At 37.2% G+C, this 21412-nt stretch overlaps 1 protein-coding gene across 1 annotated transcript in view; it reads left to right on the forward strand.

Moving 5' to 3' along the window:
- Positions 1-1076: 1076 nt before the first annotated feature.
- LOC131689215 (serine/threonine-protein kinase meng-po) overlaps positions 1077-21412 on the forward strand; it is a 67237-nt gene continuing 46901 nt past the window's right edge. Inside the window, exon 1 of the mRNA XM_058974153.1 lies at positions 1077-2053. The gene's annotated coding sequence lies outside the window, so the exon portion shown is untranslated. The remainder of the gene's footprint in view (positions 2054-21412) is intronic.

Genomic DNA, 21412 nt, shown 5'->3' on the forward strand with positions numbered 1-21412 from the left:
ATCAATATTATCATGAGTCAACCTTTGCTTTTATAACAATGTTAACAAAGTTGTGTACTTATTCACGTACAGAAAAGCGTAATGACATGGCGGAAACCGTAACTAAAGTTCACAAAATAAAAACAAATATTTCCACTAATAAAAGCGTTACGCTGGCGTTACTGAAGGGAAATTGAACATAATTATCAAATACATAATTTTTGTTCAGGGTCCTGTTTTCGGAACGTAAAAACGTGATTGTTCCAGAATTCATGGCACTTCATTCACGATTTTGGGAACAATTTTATTTCTGTGTCCAACGCGATCTACTTTCCTTATATCAGAATGGTGGCATGAATGTCGGCATCTGTTCAAGCCCCGATCAGGAAGAATTCTTAGTGTTAGTAGAATCGTTGAGCTCTATGTCTGCAATTATCCTATATGGCTGCGAAATCTGTCGAAACAGAAGGCAAGATTTACAGTAACGAATTGTAGTATGAGGCATTTGCTTTTTATATCATTACAGTGTAATTTACGCAATGAACATTCTGCTCAATCAATTGGGAGCTCGCTTACAATACAAATAATATGTGGAACGCATGGTAATTTGTTTATTAGATAATTTGACATAATGTATCAAGTGTTATTTGACGTCTGAAGTAAATGGGAACGCTTGGTCATTAAATACTCTGCTAAATATGTCGAGCGTTTGTTTCAAGAATGTCTGAGAAATAAAAAGGAGTAAATGAAAATAAAAAGCAGAAAAGGTAGCAAGATCAAATTGAAGGAAATTTCAAATTTTTTGCATTTTTTAGGATTCATTAAAAATAAATTCATTTTAGACTGATATCTCGCGGATCTCACTCAACTTAACTGAAACCTGCGCCAATAATTCCCAAAACATTTCTCCCGATCCGGCGCCGGTGTTTTCGTATTCTCATTTGGGTTAAAAATAATTCGTCCCCACGAGAGAATGAGTGATCACATCCGCACCATTCCTGAACTCACGACACGATCTGTCAGAGTTCGAAACCGCGAGTCGCGACCAGCATCGTGGTATTGTCGTTGTCGTCGTGATGTTGAGCTTTCCCATAGTTCATTTCTTCCGTTCGTCTCGATCAAGTCGGTCGCGTTTTCTCGTTGAACAGTTGTTCCTTTGCGCAAGGGGAAAATTTTCCGCTTCTCGGTGGAAAACGGCCTCCTAGCTAGTAGCTGGAGTAAGGCAACAGTTGTGGAGTGTGATTTTGTTGAACCACAGGAGAAGTGTTCCAACGGGATTCTAGTTCGTGCGTGCGGGTGCACCGCTAAGAAATTTGAAAAATGTGAATTGCGAAGCCATGTTGAGCAAGAGTGAAAGGGAAAAATTGTCGGTGTTTATATAAATTTAGAATCGGTTGAAGCTCTACCCTCATCTGAATGCAGGCGGCCGATTTGTATAGTGGAGTACAGTGTGCGAATGCTAATTAGCTGGGTGTTCGGTTGTGTCGTTTTATTCGTCGTTGATACATTTGTGGCTCACCATTGCTAGTCAGGTTCTGGTGGTGAAACAAGTCGAACAGCTGAAGAACATTCAGAGTGTACTGATGTCTTCACACAGTGAAACCTGAAACCGAACGGCAGATTTAGCTCATAAGGAAATTTCTTTCAAGTGCTTAAAAGAAAACAGCAACTGCTTTCCATGTGCTCGTGAGGGCAATAAATTTCGCCTGAGAAAATAATCACATCGCAAGTCAAACATTCGGCGGCAGCAAGAAAACACGAACATTTATTCATCGGTGTTTTTCTCGGTACTGGCTGTCCGGTGTTGTTCGAGATCGTGAAACGTTGCAGATAGTGTTCGATTCGATGACAAATTGGTTGAAGCATTTGCACTCGATTAGCAAGAATAGCACTATTGCAGTGAAAGAAAACCAACAGCAGCACTCACGGAACTGGGTAGTGGTGGTAGCGGATGCACCAGAGGCCGGCAAGTGAAGGAAACTCGCAAAACACACACCACACTGCACGGAGCGAAAGTGTGGTGGAAATTCTCGGCCCCCGATCAAGTCGACTAGAGCTACTGGTGGAACGTAAGGTTTGTATAGAAACAAAAAAAAACTCTATTAGTTTCGCTTTTCACCCCATTTATTTGAATAGACGCCGCCGGTAGACGGCTAGGTGCGAATCTGCTGCATTGAGCATGTCTCGTCTCAGATCGGGAATGTTTGTTGATCATTTGAAGAAGTACGGTGTGAAATGTTTGTGTTATGGTTCGTAGCTGTCAACGAATATACTTTTTTGTTTGGCAGCTGTGTGAGAATAGCCATATACTATGTTCACACTACAGAGTTAAAACATGTTTTAATAATTAGCAACAAGAAAAACGTCATCGAGATAGCGTTATAATACTTTTTACCTCGTAATGTGAACATAGTAATACTTTCATACGGCAGCGACAGTAAACAAAGGAGGAAATGCATACATTCTATGATGTGATGCAAACTAAAGTACTTCTCGTTCGTATTTAGAGTGAATTTCATTTATTTGTTTACAAACAACGTTCCTATTAGAGATGGGCGGGTATGGATTTTTTCGTACCCGGACCCGACCCGAACCCGAATATTATTTTTGTAAGCTTACCCGAACCCGACCCGTACCCGGATTTTATAAAAATATAAAACCCGAACCCGACCCGTACCCGGGCCTGTAAAAAAATCCGAACCCGAACCCGACCCGTACCCGACCCGAACCAGACCCGTACCTGGCCCGTACCCGACCCGAACCCGACCCGAATCCGACCCGCACCCAAATTAAAATAAATTAAAAACCGTGTCTGACCCGAACCCGATTTTCAATAAATAAATTTAACCTGTTTGATTCGAAAGAGTAGGGAAGCCCGGTGCTAGTTGGCGGAATTTTCATTTTTTATCTCTTACTTAAGTAGATTGTGCATTATTGAAAAATATTATCATTCACGTAATAGAATAAAACTCACCGGAAATAACACAAATTCCACAACATTAAGGAAATTCGTTTATTACGTTTGGAAACTGTCACCCATGATTTTTACAAAATAAAATGAATTGCAACATATGAAAACATATTTTACATAATTTGTGGTAAAAAACGAGAGATGTCTAATAAAAACGAAGCCAAAGGAACTCTGTCAACCTATGCCTTCCGCAAACAGGCCCGGGCTCTTCTATTACACTAGTTTACCAATTTTCTGCTAATTGCAGTAAGCTAAGAAAACAGGCATTTTCAGTGTCAATTTTGGGTCGCTGAACGCGAAAATCATATCCATTTACTTTTTCGTAGAATCGTTTTTGAGCTTTTTGGAAAACGTGTTTTTGGAACTTTTTGTAGTCTTAGGAATAAAACTTTCAATCAACATAATCGAGCCACCATTCGAAAGGTTTTGATGTGCCAATAACAAAAATGTATAACATGTTCGGATTAAATATCAACAACTTAAGGGGTTAAGAGCGACCAAAGTCAAAAAAAGTAATTTATTGTAAATTATTCATTTTTAGTAACAATTCAGAAAAAAGTCTTTTAAAATCTTATGTGACAGAGAAACTCTTTACATAAATTTAAAGCCTAAGAGTAGCCTTTATATAAAATATTTCAGCCATTAATGCTCGGAATCATTTCACATTCAATGATGTATTGATGACATGTTTTGGTCGACAAAGGTATTCGAAGGGTTAGGCCAAACGAACCTCAGATAGTATCAGGGATGCTGAAAACGCCCCGCTAGTTAATTGCGTGCGCAGGATTCGATGAGCACGTGTTGAGAATGATTATCTTTTTACATTTCTTATAAAAGAAATGTATAGAATTCGCTTAAACTTTCAAGAATTTTTCCGAGGCCCGGAGGGCCGAGTCTTATATACCAATCGACTCAGCTCGACGATTTGGGACAATGTCTGTGTGTGTGTGTGTGTGTGTGTGTGTGTGTGTGTGTGTGTGTGTGTGTGTGTGTGTGTGTGTGTCTGTGTGTGTGTGTATGTAACGGACAAATTCTCATTCGTGTTTCTCAGCAATGGCTGAACCGATCTTATCCAAACCAATTTTAAATGAAAGAACTAAAAAACAGTATGAACGCTATTAATTTGTTTTTGATTCTGATGTTTAGTTTTTAAGATATGAATGTTTGAATGCGTGAAAATGGCGTTTTTTGCAGTTTTTTTGAATTATCTGCCGGAATTGACAATACAGATTACCAATTTATATGTTTTTAGACAGCTTTAACGAATACCTTTCGAACAAGCTATAGATTGTTGAAATCGGACTATTATCAAAAGAGATATTTAACATTAAATGCGGACGAAAGATTTTTATCATTTCCCATTGCCAGAAATATGACCAAAAACATGTAATCTATTATTAACGCCAAAACGGCTTATTTTAGGTCAATTGTATCTTCGGAGAATTTAATGGAGGTAATATGCCCTTTCTTTTGGTATTGTGCTTTTGCTAATTAATCCCCCTATGAGTGAGATATCTTCACAAATTTTCTTGGAAGTGATTATATCGAAATGATGCCTTCAGCAAATTTGTAGCTCTTACTTTTGCGAATAACTTTACTAAAGACTTCAAATATCTATTTTGAATACTTTAAAAGTTATGGCTTGTTGTTTGTGGATTACTCTTCGTCGCCTATTTATTGTTCAATATAGTAATAATCCATTGAAATAAGCCAAACATTATTTCGATAAATCGAATTTTGTATTTCATTTTTTTATCTACAACCGCTAGAAATAATCACCGAACATTTCCAAGTTGTCTGGAAGGAACTTGATAACTTATCAGTGCAAAAATGTTCATTTGTGCGAACCTTCTGACTGCAATTTTTCTAACTTATGACCATCGGATCGATCTGAAACCTTTCGGAAAATGAAAAGCGAAATAAATAACTCCAAGCAACGGCGTAGCCAAGAGAAGGTTTTGGGGTTTAACACCATACAGCCCCCTCCCACCACACCAAAAAAAAATATTGGATTGGAGTTGAAAATTTATTGATGCTGACTGATTTAATTCAATATTACAATAACAATTATCTGATCCGTAGATTGATAACCTGTTGTTGTAAACATCATGAGGACTTTTGATAAATTGTCGGAATGGGGTCCTGATACGTAACTGATCTATTGGTCTTGATTTCACAGTTGTCTAATAGCATCAATATTAAATTCCTGCCTGAAAACATTCCAATACAAAATTCCAGAGATCTGTAATCAATCATAATCCTCAGATTTATTTTCAAATTTTCAGATTTTTTCCTACACAATATTACGAAAGCTTATTAAACAATTTTTCCTAATAAGTTTGTGAAAATTATAAACTATTTGAATTTTTTTAATAGTTTTATTTTTTATTCAACCGTGATTTTTTAATAAATAGTGACCATCGCTTCACAACGTAGTCTATTTTTCATGGCTTGCGGTGAGCACGATCTCTCGAATTGCTGAACTGAAAATTATGGAATAGAAATTAATTTTTAGTATTCTTTACAGACCCGCTGGTGCCCTAAGACGATTTCGCTAGATTTTTAGAGCACTGTGCACTAGACTGCCCAGAAAAATGATGAATTTTTGAAAACTCAATCGGCCCACCCCTGAGTCGATTCCTAGTCCCACCAGGAGTACTTGTATCAAATTTGAAGCAAATCGGACAAGTCTAACTACCGGACCAACGTGCCTGAAGTTTATATTGGATTTTTCAACAATGTACATGAAGAAAACTCACTAGCTCGTATTTTCGCCGCTAGGGGGCACTGTATACATCGTATTATCACTGTAAGTGAAAATAAGAAAGATATTTTAATTATCTACAACTTAGTCGAAGACTGCTAGTAAATCCGGCTATGTTAAAAGAAGTTATTAAACATTTAACGAAGTGATGTCTGAGTCAGTTTTGCGTGGGGCCTAACAGTGCATGGTTGTGTATCAGTGCTCGAGTCCCGCAAACTATATATTTTTGTGAAATAATGGTTAGATTTAGCCGAATAGTATGTTTACAAGAATTATAGTAAATAATACGAGTTATGTTTTGATTAGAAAATTTTAGTTCCACCTGTGACCGCATAGAGGGCGCCACTACTAACTTTTCATAGAAGAGAGATAGAGTATCAAAATGTTCAGAAGAAATACTGAAAAAATGCCTGTTCTATAACTTTGTAGAAGACACCAAATTTCTATCTCTCTCCGTTGAAAAGTTAGTGTTGGCGCCCTCTATGCGGTAACAGGTGGAACTAAAATTTTCTAATCAAAGCATGACTCATATTATTTACTATAATTCTTGTAAACATACCATTGAGCTAAACCTAACGATTATTTCACAAAAATGTTTAGTTCGTGTGAATCGAGTACTGATACACAACCATGCACTATTAGGCCCCATGCAAAACTGACTCAGACATCACTTCGTTAAAAGTTTAATAACTTCTTTTAACAAAGTCGGATTTACTTGCAGTCTTCGACTAAGTTGTAGACAATTCAATTTTCCTTCTTATTTTCACTTACAGTGATAATACGATGCATATAGTGCCACCTAGCGGCGAAAATGCGTGCTTGTGGGATTTCTCCATGTAAATTATTGAAAATTCCCATACACACTTCAGGCCCGTTGGTCCGGTAGTTAGACTTGTCCGATTTGCTTCAAATTTGGTGCAAGTACTCCTGGTGGGACTAGGAATCGACGCAGAGGTGGACCGATAGGGGTCATTTTTTTCCTGTCACCCTACTGTGCACCCAGTGCATTAACGCAAGTGACGGAAGGTTATCGAAAAGTTTCGTGAAAATGAAAATTCCAGTAATGATGATGATTTTCCCAAACGGTTCGTTTTCGTGAGGTTTTTATTTGTTCTTTTGCATTAGGATTAGCGAAAATAATACAAATCAAGAATACTACTGGGAAGTCACCTTTAGAAAAAGTCGACGTCGAAGTAAAATTTGAAACTATGCACGCATGTACTTCAGAGATAGCGTGATATCAAGAGCTGCGATTTCATTTCAACGCTTTTTTGTGAAAAGGGCGTTACTTACAAATGGCTTTTTTTCATACATGCGAATGAGGGCTTTGAAACGCAACAAATTAACCTTAAAAGTTTTGATTCTACGATATTGCTTTCTTAAACTACAGCAAACAATACAACGGGCGAAACTGTATTTTTGTTTGTTTATTTAAAGTTTCGCCCTCCATGCTCCATGCAAACAAACAGGGCGATACTTTTTTTGCTAGCAGTTTAGAGGCGAAACTGTTATTTTCGTATTTTTTTAGGATTATCAAGCTGATACCAGCTGTAAATAGTAACAATGATCTCTATTGAAAAAACACGGACGAAATCGGTTGTGTAGAACGGTAGTTATTGTAAAAAACGTAAGGGCGATACTTCAATGCTGATAGCTGGGACCGAAAAAGTAAACAATCGCCAAAGCGGCGATACTATCATTTTGTCAATTTCAATAGCAAAAACAAATTTTAATTTAATAATTTCAAATACTTTATGAAGTTTTGGGTTTCGATCACTGAATCATGCAATCTAGGATGTAAAAAACACAATAGTTCTTAAATAGGAAATAAAACCAAGTCTGGAAATATTCACTGTTTATTTTCTTTGAGTGGTATCACTGCTAGTATCGCCCTTTTCAAGAAAAAGCGTTGATTTCTTAGTTCTCAGTCGCGTTGGAAATTTGAGTAAAGTATAAACTTCAAATCGATTCAAAAAAATTTCGATTTTTTTGGCTCAGTACAATATATAACCCCTTTAGGAAAATTCAGTTTTCCCACCACAATTTAGATATTTTATTAACACAGCATTAACAATCATTCAATATTTTATGGGCCATTTTTTCGCTTTCCCATTGATTTGGTTTGAGATTTCTAGCACTGATGTTGTCCTATGCTGATTTGAGCGATTCTCTGAGTCCTGCCACTATCCCATGTAGTATGTGTTATCAAAAACATCGCGAAGCATCAAGTTCTAAATGTTCTCAAACGATATAATATCCGAAGAGAGTGATAAGAGTTATAAGAAATGTCTCATCACACTGTTAGGTGGATTAAAAACGTTTTTTACAAATATATTGAAAACATCCACGACTTTGTTAAACTTTGTTGTTCTAAAACTCGCATCATTGTATCTAGTACAATGATGCGAGTTTTAGAACAACACCCTTAGAAGCTCCAGCAAAATCACGTTTGAGCATCAGCGGCTGCTAATTTTGGGAGCTATTCACGTGAATAACAGAAGGTTGAACTTGTGCGTCGAGCCAATAGACCAGCGGTTTTTAATCTTTTTCGTATCACGAACCCCTTATAAATCACCCTGGGTCGCTGCGGACCCCCGCGGATAAACATCGATTTTGTATACTATCAATATGTTGTTTTCAGTTTTTTAGGAGAAATACTTGAAATTTCAATCTGCACTCGGAGAATATATTTTTCTTCGCGGACCCACTAGCAACGACTTCACGGACCCCTAGGGGTCCGCGGATCTCAGGTTGAGAATCACTGCAATAGACGATTTGAAAAAGGTTTTTTCAACATAGTTTTTGAACGTTGCCGAAGCAGGCTTTTTGTGATGTGCTTGGCTTTCCGGAATATTCAATACAACACATACGAAAACGTTCAAGTGGAAAAGCTTATTTTCGACCGAAAGTGTGAATGGGGGGAAAATTACATAGTTCCTATGTTTACTTAGTGTCTCATAACATCCGTGATGTGAGGGCATTTTTTCCAATACTACCTTTCCGTAAAATCGGGGTATATTTGAGCTTATAAGAGACTTCTTTTAGTAAGTGTGCGATGAGATTAATTCTCCCAAAAATCTAAACAAACATCAATTTTATTCCAAACATTTGGCGAGTTATCTTGCAATTGAGAAAGCTACAATTTATCAGCATATTTTGGATCAATTGGAATAATCTCTTGTAAGCATATACATGTGAACATTGCTTCCTTAGTAAACTTTTGTAGTAACCATAAACATTTTTGCCAATAAAATCATAAAAAATCTACAATTTTTGGTGTTTGGTGGTTAATTTAGATTATTTTCCTTGAACAGATCGATAGAAGTCATACACTACATATCTTTCCCATGTACTTGTTTTTCTTTTTGAATAGTGGAATGAAGGAAATTTACAACATTAATACTTCAAAAATGCTCGAGAAACTTCACAAAAGCGATAAATGTTTCCCTGTTTTATTGAACAGCAAAATTTTTCAAACGAAATATTCTAAATGATGACAACTTCTAGTTCAAAATCTCCCGGATAGTCCCGTTCACTCGATACACGCTCCTGGAAAATCATGTTTGTTTTAATATTTTTCTGCGGGGATAAGTTATCATTTTTTGATTTTGAAGGAAAAGGTCATCCAAATATTCAAGAACGGGTAAGTGCACAATTTTTCGAAAAAACCCGACCCGACCCGTACCCGGAATAAATATTTTTTAATGTACCCGACCCGACCCGTACCCGGTGATAACAAAACCCGAACCCGCCCCGGTTCCTACGGGTACGGGTTCGGGTCGGGTATCGGGTAAACATACCCGTACCCGCCCATCTCTAGTTCCTATGTTGACTACGATAATATGACGTCACGTCATGTAACGCATTTCACAAAGTCCCAAGGTCTCTAGTATAGGAATGACTACGCGCATCTCTCATATATATCGTCTCCGCTTTTAGCTTCATAAGCTTTTTATTCGCGTTAAAAAGAAAAGGTACTGAATTATTTCGTGTTGAAACCAAAATACTTTGCGTTACAGAAACTGGATGAGGTTAGGTATATCGTGATGAAAACAAACCAAACCGCTTTGACTTAACTTTGCATCTGAGGTTGTAAATGAGCTGTAAGAAATCTTAATTGAGACAACTGACATTCAAAATAGGCACACTGCGAGATCTCGAATTCTTAAGCCTCCCCCTAAACGTAAATGTGGTTTGTTTGCCACCCAGTTCACCAGCTGTTTGAATTTCGAAATTTTCTTTGTTCAGAAAACAGTTTACTCTCGGAAGCCGGCTGCCTAGAGTTTAAAAAAATCTAAAAACTAAACAAAATCTTTTTTTTTCGAGTCCTCGTGTACTCGAAGACTAACTAAACAAATCGATAACAAACTACGCTTTACAGGTCGCATCGCTTGCTTTGGGCAAATCCAAGACCTATGAAAGAGTTTGATGAAAGAGTTTGATGAATCGTCGTCCTTTCATTAAGTAGGTGAAGCATCAACCCTTCCCGTTTACCCTATTCTTTATCCTTCCTGGGAACGATGAAGATAAAGGCGGCCGGCAATGATGGCTATCACAATGTGAAGAAAACAGTGACCTGTATGATGATTTGTTTTCATCTATAACATTTCGAAAATATGGTCAGCAAAGGAATTTCATGAATTCTGCTCGTTTTGTAAATCACAGGGTTCCAATGAGGACTTACCATTGATCGCTAGACCCTATCTTCGAAGAGCTGTACGAAGTCGGACTATTTTCCGTTTGATATTTTCCTAAATAGATGGCTGTTACTTGTGGACTTACTTACAGAGTTGGAAATAGAGTTTTACTAGTTTCAAACATAAGGCCCAACGTGATATGGGTGATTTTGTCAAAACACGACATGTTTTAAACATATCACTTTCAAAGTTATGAGTTACACACCAAAAAATTATGAATTTTATCATTGACGTAATTGCAAACATGACCCAATTTAACAACCCGTAATTCTCGAAATGACGAAACATTACCGTGTTCCATTTAATTTTCCATGAAACATATACTTTACATGCGCAATGACATAAAATTACACTTACTGCCATTGAAAACGAACACCATATGTTGAGTAAAATTACACAATTTACAAAAATCAACGTCATGTAAAATTAAAACCAAACGTAAAACTAAGTCATTTTTGATGCTCGTATATGTCAGGGTCAGAAGACGTAAATTTACACGATTTTTTCTAGGTGTGTAGGTCAGGCTATATGTATATAATGAAGAAGTTTACAAAAATACCTTTCCCATAATTAAAATCCAATGGTGAACATATTGAACTTTTGTATGCTCTCATTTGTCACTTACTATTTTCCAATAGCTGAACATGAGACCGACCCATAAAGAGTAAAAGAAATTCGGTTTAGTACACATTTTTTGAATTCACTTCATAACGATTGAGATGTAACTCGAATACTAATGTGTAAGTTTCCTTCAAAGATAAATAGTAAACTTTTACTAAAGTTAAAATGTTTGAATCTTGCATTAAACTTTATCTTACACTGTTAAGTCTATTCAATTTAATTTATTTTATTCATCTTATTCATTTTATTTATTTCATCCATATTATTTCTTTTACCCATTTTTTTAATTTTTTTGTTGTATTTTATTATTTGCTTTATTTAATGTATTAGTTTCGTTCCCTAACCTTACAATTACAGTAAGATTCAGTTTTTGGCGCGTTCCGTTTTTGGCATGCTCCCTTTCTGGCACACTCCGTTTTTGGCAACATTTTTGTTGGTCATAACAAGTCTTTTAGAAATGTGCAAAAGATATTTTTTTGTATCAATTTATATCACACTTGACTTCATTTCCAAACATGGGAGTCATATTAACCCTCAAAGGCGCAAATAATTTTTTTTATATTGTGAAAATTGTCTCATAGCTTCAATACATTACTGTGATAATTTTGAGATGTTTTTCGCAATGTTGTTTTAAAACAGTGTTATGTATTTAAGGGTTACCTATATTTTACACTATACGTGTGTTATTTAATTATTACAATAAATGTATCTCTTATTTATGTAGGGGAATGTGTTCGGTCGTCGGAACACCTTTGTTTTTGGCTCACAACATTACTCCAATTAAACAATATATGGGAATAAGCATACCAATAGAAAGCTAGCAGCCTTAGCCAATAACTTATCGAAGAATTTAATTTCCTTTGTCAACTTAAAAAAGTTATTAACAATTAAGTAAAATGATAACTGTTTGAAAATGTGGTCGGTTGTCGGCATCCTAAAAAAAAAAATACTAAAAATGGAAAAATATGAATGATGGTCATCACGATTCAAAGGGAAAAGGAAATTTATTCAGTTCAATACCCATCAAAGGCATTATGAACATCATTCTTCATCAGAACCACAATATGTGTATGTGAAAAACTAGTGCGAATATTACGCACTGCTAATGCACTGACGGATCGCATTCACTGCCATTGAGTTAGTTTCAGGCACTCCAGTTTTTTACCAAAGCTTCAGATAGGTCAGATAGAAGTCAGTCAAAACGGGAGGGGGACTACAGGGTAACCCCGAGCCCCCCCACCAAATTATCTGGTCGTGACAATCTGGTATATACGGTGCTACCTAGCGGTGAAAACACGACCAGGTGGGCTTTCTTCATGTAAATGTAAAACGCTAAACCGGCAGTCACCTTCCTGGTTTTCAGAATGGTGCCAAAGATCGATCTCTGGTATCTATTCGTAAAGCCCGTTCCAAAATACCCATATTGATTAGGTTATTGAGAGCATTTGCCACAAAAAATTAGGTGCCGACAACCGATTTTAGTAACCTTTTTGAAAACTGATCAAAAGAAAACTTGCGGTGAACATTTCGGCGCCATTCAACGTTGAATAACAAAATAGAATAAATTCACATCGTAAATATTCAATGCGCATACTTTTTCGATCGGTTTATTTCTTTCTGCAACACTAAGCAAATCATAAAAAAAACTTTTGAGTAGAGTTTCAATTGTTCAAAAAATATATTGGTTGTAGAACAGAACATTCAGCAGCATCAGCAATCGGCACAAAAATATCGCGCTAATATATAACACAAATAATATTTATCCATATCTGGTTTCTGTCAAAAGCTACATAGGGGTGCCGACAACCGACGACTTTCCCATATAATATGGACAAGTTGCAAGTGATTTTCACAACAAAAATGGTTTTCTTCAAACCTAAATATCTTCAAGCATTGCAGTTCGATTTTCAATCTATCAATTCCATTTGAAAGATCAACGATGAGTTAGTTATGTAGAAGAAATAAAGTTATTATTTTTTTAAAAGAGCTATGTTTTTTAAACAAAATTGTTCAATAATTTTCAGAAAGAAGACAAAAGCCCCAGAAGCGAAATCAACACTACCATTCAGTGAATTGTTCAAGTTTTGACGTTCAGTATGCCGAAGAAAAGCGATTCGAATTAAATGCTATTTTACATATTCGTAATGAGGGGAATTGCACTCGAGAAGTGCGCGAAGATTGTGAGAATTCTACAGGACGGCACAGTGGGCAGAATGCTACTTTCGACGCTCAAATCTTCTAGCGCCCTGGGTATGTATCCTGAAGGATTTGTGTCTTCGAAAAAGTATATTGGATGAAAATGAGCATTATTTTGAAAACTGACTGATAAACGTTTCTTACAAAGAATAAGCACAGCCTTATGACTGAACTACAATTATGAAAACTGCTGAAAGGACTAGACACAGCAGTGATTCAAATAAGATTACTTTATAAATTACATGATAAATTTATTCTCAGTTCGAAATATTATATTTGAATTCGAAAACAAGAAAATATTTGTATCTCTTTTAGTGTACTCAAAAATTCTCTAGCGAAGTAGGAACTATTTAACTTGAATTATATTTTTTTCCTCATTTCATTTGTCTGCAAAAGGCCCACCTTGCCCCACTTTTTTCTCTTCGTGGTTATAAAGTTAAAGGTTTTTACTAGTCACAAACAAAATTCCAGCTGCCGCCATCTGCCGCTTCGTGGGTTATTACAAATTTTCGGGAACATATTTTTTAATATTTTTGATGGAAACAATCTTAGATGTCATGATAACATTTATCACTCTTTTAAGCATTTTTATTATTGCATATTTTCGAAGATTTAGGACTAAAACATTTATTTCTAGATATATTCTTCATAAACAAATGTTAAAATTCATTTTCTCGAGTATTTTTTTAAATGTCATGTAGCGTCATCTACATAGGTTATAAAGTATAAATGTCTTCAGTACATATGTTAGAAATATCAAAACAAACAACTTTGCCGAAGAAATTTTTTTGATAGAACACCTTTATCAAAAGATAGAACTGATCTAGATCAGTTTCTACTTATCTAGATTAAAACCAAAGTTGTCAAAATAATGATCATTTCCATCTAAGATGCTTTGCTAAAGACGCTAATCCTCCAGAATATATACCCAGGGCGGTAGAGGTTTTGAGCGTCGAAAGCTTGCCCCACTGTACGACGTCTGAATTTGATAAAATCATGAATAAAATTTGCTTATTTTTTCTTTCATCTCATTTCATTTCACATATGATTAAAAATCCTTGAAACATTTTTGAAGTCGTAAATTGAAAATCCAAACTTTAAAAATAAGGTTCCATTTTTGGTACGGTTCCATTTTTGGTACGGTTCCAGTTTTGGCAACTGAAAAAATAAAATTGTTGCCAAAAACGGAATCCTACTGTACTTGCCTAATCCTTCCCATCAGGGAAATTCTTAAAAGACCCGCTCACAGGTTCATGATTTTGATGACCAAAGTTCTATGACCCACAACGGAAACGCAGCATACCGATAAACAAGCACAAATTACTGGTGACGTTGTTAGATCTTAAGGTATATACTCCAAATAGTTGTAACGGGCGTTCAATAAAAAATTAGAATTTCTTCAGTCAAAAAATTTTTTCGACGTGTTCGGTATGTTTTTTTTATTAAAAACAATGTTTGTTCTTAAAAAAAACGTCAATGACCATTGAAGAAGAGGCCCTGGTCAGCCGTACGATACAACTTAGTCGCGATGCTCTCACAAGAGCGCTGTACGGCACTGACGTCCATCTCCCGGATACAATTTCGGATCCTGGTGGTCAATTGCTTCGTATCCTTGGCCCGCCAATTATTTTTATACACTAGGGCACTGAGGGAGCCTAAAAATCCTCAATGGGACGGCACTGGGGTAAGTTGGTCGGATTCCTTTCTTTCGGTTCGTACGGTGTCTTTTTCTGCTCAAGATACTCCAGCGTTTTCTTGGCGTAATGGGAAGACGTCTTGTCCGGCCAGAAGACGTACTTCCCATACGCATGATGCTCCATCAAAAACGGCAGAAGAATTTTCTTAGGACGCTCATCCTGGTACACTTGTTGATTGATGACCAGACCGCCCGGTTTGAAGCACGGCTTTGAAATCCCTCTGCCCGATATGGCGATGTACAGCGTAACTTTTTTTTTTCAAATTCATGTAGAAAGATATATTTTACTTTGAGGGTGTGGGCGACATTTCGCAGGAATAGTAGCTATCATTTCCTGGAATCGAGAGCGGAAAGTAATTTTCGTCGTCCAGCACGAACGACGTCCTGCGGTAGTTCTTCATCATCCACCGGCACTGCGATTTCATGATCGCTATCTACTCGTTTGTGTGTTCGGGGGACCGAGTCTTCTTCCGACAGATGATGTCGGAAGTAGACTCGGTCGGGTTCGGTGAATTACGCACGCAAACTCATTATCTTCGCCAGACGGTCGCTACCGGCCTTCCGCTCCACGCTCAAGGATGCCAGGATCCGGTAAACTGCACTTCCGAGCACTTTTTCGTCTACCGTAAACTTTTTCCACGATGACCATGCGTTTCGTAAAACCGTACAACGCGCTCGCGGAGTGCCAGCCATTTCCAAGGATCCCAAAGAGCAAATCTCTTGGAGTGAAAAAAAAATTACGCCTTTTACTTTAATTACAGAAAGATATTGAAATCATTTTCGCCCTCTCGCAGGTTTACGGGATTGACGGTATTGTAAACAACATAAAGCCGCATTAAATTCCATAGAGTTATCTAAATATAAGGACCTTCGCTCTTTTTAGTTTCTATTTGCACCAAGATCTACTACTAGAGGTTATTTAGTTCTCTTGTTAATCATCCACCAATCATTATGACTACTCAGGATTTGATTTATATAAAAAGCTCGCTTCAAGATGTTGATTACAATACGCCTCGACAGTGGTGTATCGAGGAGGCCGGGAAGGCTGATATGAGCATTTTTTCTGTTCTATACCTTTCCTCTATTTACCCGCTCATAACCAACAATCAACCAGTAACAAATAGATAATTGAGAAAGGATGTGATATGTGTGGTGGTTAGCTATTCAAGTATTAGTAGTGTTTGAAGTATTAATCGTGTGATGATCATAACTTCAGCTGTATCTTGTACCTGTCTAATCTATTACGTATCTCTGAAATTGTCTTCTATTTCTTCTTTTCGAGTCCTATTCTGCCATTCTACACCCGCCTTCAGCTGGGTCAGCAAAGATGGTGATAGTGAACATCTTAACACTCACACAGTCTCAAACGCGGTCTCAAGCGGGAACCTACAAAAATGCCCTCGCGCTCGCGATTACCAATCGGCCACGTCCGGAAGTCTGTTCTTGATCCTAGAAGCCTGGGTCCATGCCTTCAGCTGGACCAATTAAGAAAATACGCTCATACCTAGTAAACAACACGTCTCATGGCGACATGACCGGGAACCCTATCGATATAAGGAATCCCAATCTCTGCCAGAGTTTTAACCGCACACCGAAAATTTGATATCAGACTCACGGTTCGCGCGACCATTAAGGAGCACACGCAAATATGTTACAAAATCACGTCAGCGTACAAACGTTAGAGCCCCTAGCGATTTTCCAAGCAACCTACGCCCACGAACTCGCAAACATGATTACACAGATAAGGTGACGGTATCAGCACTCATAAACTTACCAATTCAATCTCAAGCGTCAATCTACAAACTTCCTCGCACGCGCCATCATGAGTCGGGATCGTCCAGAGGTCTCTATCCTCGGTACCAACAGTATAGGTCCATATTAATAAATAAAAAAATAAAATTAAAAAATTAAGAAAAAATAACTCCCATATCCACTAGACAAAACGTTCCATGGCGACATGACCGGGAACTCTAGTGATATGTGGTAACTCACTCCCTGTCAGAATGTGATCCGTACACCGAAAACTAAATGAATGACGGTCCGCCAATATGTGAATGGCCGCAGGGTTTCAAAATCGAATTTATTCAAGCGAAGTCACATACACGCGAGCACATACGACAAACAAGTCGACATACGAACGCTTAACCTACTAACGCGCGAGAACATGAATCGGTCACGTCCGGAAATCTTTACTCTTCATTCTGGCAAATTAGGTCCATACATCCAGCTGGACCAATCAAAAAATATAGCTCATATCCACTAGACCACACGTTCTACTGCGACATGACTGGGAACTCTAGTGATCTGAAAGAACCCACTTTCTTCTAGAATCTGAACCGTACACGAAAAAATAAGTATCAGATTCAGGGTCCGCGCGCGATCATTCTAGAACACACGCGAATATGCGAAAGGCACACGGTTACACGTTAACACACGCGACATACAAACGCACACGCGATCGAGCACGTTCACGTACAAATGTTCGAGGCCTTCGCGATGATACACGCGATCGCGAGTCCCTCTGCCCGCACATACCCAGAGAAGAGAAGGGCCATTAAAAATCAAAACTTCTCACAATTCTTTTTAAAATCACTAGCGGCACGTGGTGTCGAAGCCCTGCAAAATACACTGTTAATCAACACATTAGTTCAAAATTATACGACGTTACTGGTATAAAATATCTAGCAAATTCATCCCCGATAATCCGACAAGTGGTCAGAATATGTTCTACCAAATAAAAATTGTCATGCAATAATTAACCCAGCTTTCAAATATTAACTGCGTTTTTGGGTTGCAACGGATATTTTATTTTAAAAAATAACCAATCTTTTTCCATCGAAAAACGAAAGTTTTAATGATAAAGTATGTAAGTATGTTTAAATATCGAAACTTTTGACTGCACAGTTAATTCTTAGTGCACTGCCCAAGAAAGATTTTCAATGGATATCTTCCCAATGGTTCTTGTGTGTCCTTTCTTTTGAGAACCACCAAGCAAGGACATTAAATTTAAATACAAACAGCATTTTGTTAGCCAGCCATTTTCCTTTTCCAGGATTCGATATAAGTTTTTTGGTCCTTATAAAAGTGGAGGAAATTAGTTTATAATTATTTTCAATCTTTAATATTGGGGTCTGCTTTGTTTAAATTCTCATGAGTATCTTTTAATTTTTACGAAATGTCACCAAGGTCTGTAAACCATGACAATCGTTCTGACTACTCACCAGTGCTGCCACAATTAAACCTGTACTGGGAGTTGAAAATTCTTCGTATTCTGTACCAACACAATGACAAACAGAATCATTTTATATAATTATTTTTCATTCGAGATAGTGATATACTGAGTTGGTTTCGCCAGAAACCAGTCAAAACTACGGTGTGTTCTACTAAAATTTCCGAAAAATCTATAAAAAATTGAAATATTTCCAAAAATCTGTGGAAATCGGTGAAATTTTCATCAAAATGTTAAAAATCTGTCTTCTGAAAAAAAGAAGCTGTGACCAAAAATCAGGCAATCTATGAGACGTTTGTTTGACAACTCAGTGGAGGGTTTTGTAACAAGTTTGTTTTGTTTTACTCCTGCAAACACAAACATCTTTCATTAGTTCCGATTCGTTTGATGTTGGATCGAATCAATGGTTTTGTCGGACGTTGTGCCCAGCAAAGCGGAGTAACGTCAGAAGAAACAATCAAGAAATAATCAGCTGATCCAACACGTCTCATGGATTACCTATTTGTTAAATAAATCTGTGACATTAAAGAAAAATTTGTGAATGTACAACCCTGGCTGGGGCTTGTATTGACATTTGGATGCGAGATGTGACCAGAGTGTATGTAAGGAGAGTGAAGACAATTGTCATGATTATCTGTCAGTAATATTCCAAACGAACAAATGATCTCTCAAAATACATGGATTTGTCTCGTTTGGAATGACATTGACAAATAATCATTGTTCCAATTTTGACAGTGTCGTCACTCTCCTTATATGCACTCAGGATGTGACAAACTTGTATTCAGCAAATCAAATGAAGCCTATGGGTGCTTACAGAGTGGCGGCGAGAAGCTAAGCTGGGGCTAGGACTGACATTAGAATGCGAAAAACCTGCTTGCTGCAAACCAAAGGGATGATGTCAGAGTGAAAGCCGAGCAGATCTGCACCGGCTACTTGCTTTTACACTGACAGGTTCCATTTGATATGCTGCAAGCAGGTTTCTGGCATCTCGCATCCTACTGTCAGTACCACCCAAGTAATCCATAAGCATTATAACGTAGCCTAATATCTGCTTTAGATCCACATATAATGCTGTCTTGAAGAGCCGTGAAGCCTGATATTATGCTGGTGTTAGGCCAGAAAAGGAGAAATATAGTGCTATTACTGTGCATAGATTGACAGCTCGTTTCTGCAGTACTAATGCTATTAGCATTAGCTTCAGTTGGCTGTCATTGTCCGCCATGGTTTTAAAATCATTTCTTATGTTTCCTTTCGGTATGATGAGCAAAAGGGAAAAATTTTAAAATAAAATGTTCTGCTTAAAACCGTAATTGACTCTCTTCTAATGTATTGTAATGAATATCCTTAATGTGTTTTCGTTCTCACATGATATGAATGTTTCACGAAAATTACCTTTAGTATGTCTCGAACTGAGGTACCTAACCTCGTCCTTCACGGTAAGTGCGCTGCGTTTGCTTCCTAGACAATATTGCATATGTTCGATTGAAATGAAATATGCCCAATATAATCTTCAAGAAGAGTTGCATAACAAATAAACCCATAGCATTATAATAGTATTATATCGGCTTTTTATTTGCTCTATAATGGCAGTAAATGCACTTGTAAAGCTTACATGCTTTAAAGATCCTTGATGCATGTACGAGTTATATCAGCTTTATATACGCCATATAGAGATCCAGTGATAATGCTATATGTCGGTTGCGCTATTATGCATTATTGATGCTAATATAGAGCTTTATTGCATTGTTAAAGCTGTAAAGGGGTTTCAATGCAACATTGGTGCAAATGTATAATCAATATAGTGCAATGGCTTAATGCTTATGGTTACTTGGGCAGCACATACACAGTTTCTCGCGGCCACTCTGTAAGCGACCTATCACAGTAAACGCAAGCAATCCGCGCAGATCCGCTCGGCTTTCATTGGGTTTGTTTCAATACACGGTTCATGCTCCTAGTTGCTCCGTAGCAAACAGGAACAAAAAAACTTGCTAATTTTTAATTCGGTTTGCTACTAGAAGTAGAAAATGAGAAGAAGTACTTCCAGTTTTTCCTATGTACTGTAACAAACCTATTTTGACATCAATCCTTTGATTTGCTGCAAGCAAGTTTCTGAAATCCCGCATCCTAATACCAGTGCTAGCTCCAGCTCAGTTTCTCGCCATCACTCTATCAGCAGTCTAACTCAACATTTATAACCTGATTACTGGTATGCATCGTAGTGTTAAATTATTTTACCTGTCGTGTCAAAAAAAATGTGTACCAAACTGTACTTTTTACAAAAATATGTTATCCGTATCGTACAGAATTTGTACCAAAAATACTCGAAAAATCTGTACCTTTCTAGATAAATATGTACTTGTGGCATCGCTTCTACACACTTTTCAGTTCTGCGTACCGAGAAGCTGTTATTAATCAGTTACTCAGCAGTCAAGTTAAGGATTTTTTCTAAAATAAATTTAAAAATAGTTAAACTGTTCGAGAAAACAACTTAAGACCGACGATGGCTTGTATACGTTCATTGGGTCATTAAGCCATATGCTGTTTTCGATTTTTTCCGATGCAGCTGACGTTTTATCGAACCTTTTTTTATTTTTTTGTTCGAAAAATTACAAATATTTTTTTACAAAATTGAATTATCACGACAAAATCTTCCATTGGATTTCCTAATATGTGCTAAGTGCTCTTGTGACCTTAAGTACTCACATTAGCTGTCACTGCATTAGATTGGAATCCAGAAAAAAAGTTTACTTCTTCAGCTTAATTATCACAAGTAATATTTATGACAAATGGAAAAATCCACCACCCATGCGGAAGATCACGTTCCACTAGTTAGAAAGAGGGCTCTGCAATCATGTGCTGCTTAGCAAAGGTTCCTTACGAGTTACTCTTCAATATGCAAAATTAATAAAAGCGGACCAGGTAATCAGAGAACATTCCGTTGAAACTGGATGATTCTCCGGACGCCCCGCAAAAATAACAGATAATGTCGTTTTAGAAAACGAGCGTTCAATGATTACATACAGCAATAAGCATAATATCAATCAGAAAAGTAAAATCTATGATACGAAACGCAATAATACATTTTCTGTTATTTACTGTACGCTTTAGCGAAGCTCTACCTTACCGCCTGCAACGATTTATACGAGCCAGTTGAAACGTCATACGGGTGCACTCTCAAATCAAACCAAGGAAAACCAGCAATAAATCCGATTCGCTTTTGTGAGAACTTTCGTAATTTTTTTTGTTCGAAGTGGTACTT

Source organism: Topomyia yanbarensis, chromosome 3, assembly GCF_030247195.1.
Source record: "Topomyia yanbarensis strain Yona2022 chromosome 3, ASM3024719v1, whole genome shotgun sequence".
Taxonomy (NCBI): Eukaryota; Metazoa; Arthropoda; class Insecta; order Diptera; family Culicidae; genus Topomyia; species Topomyia yanbarensis.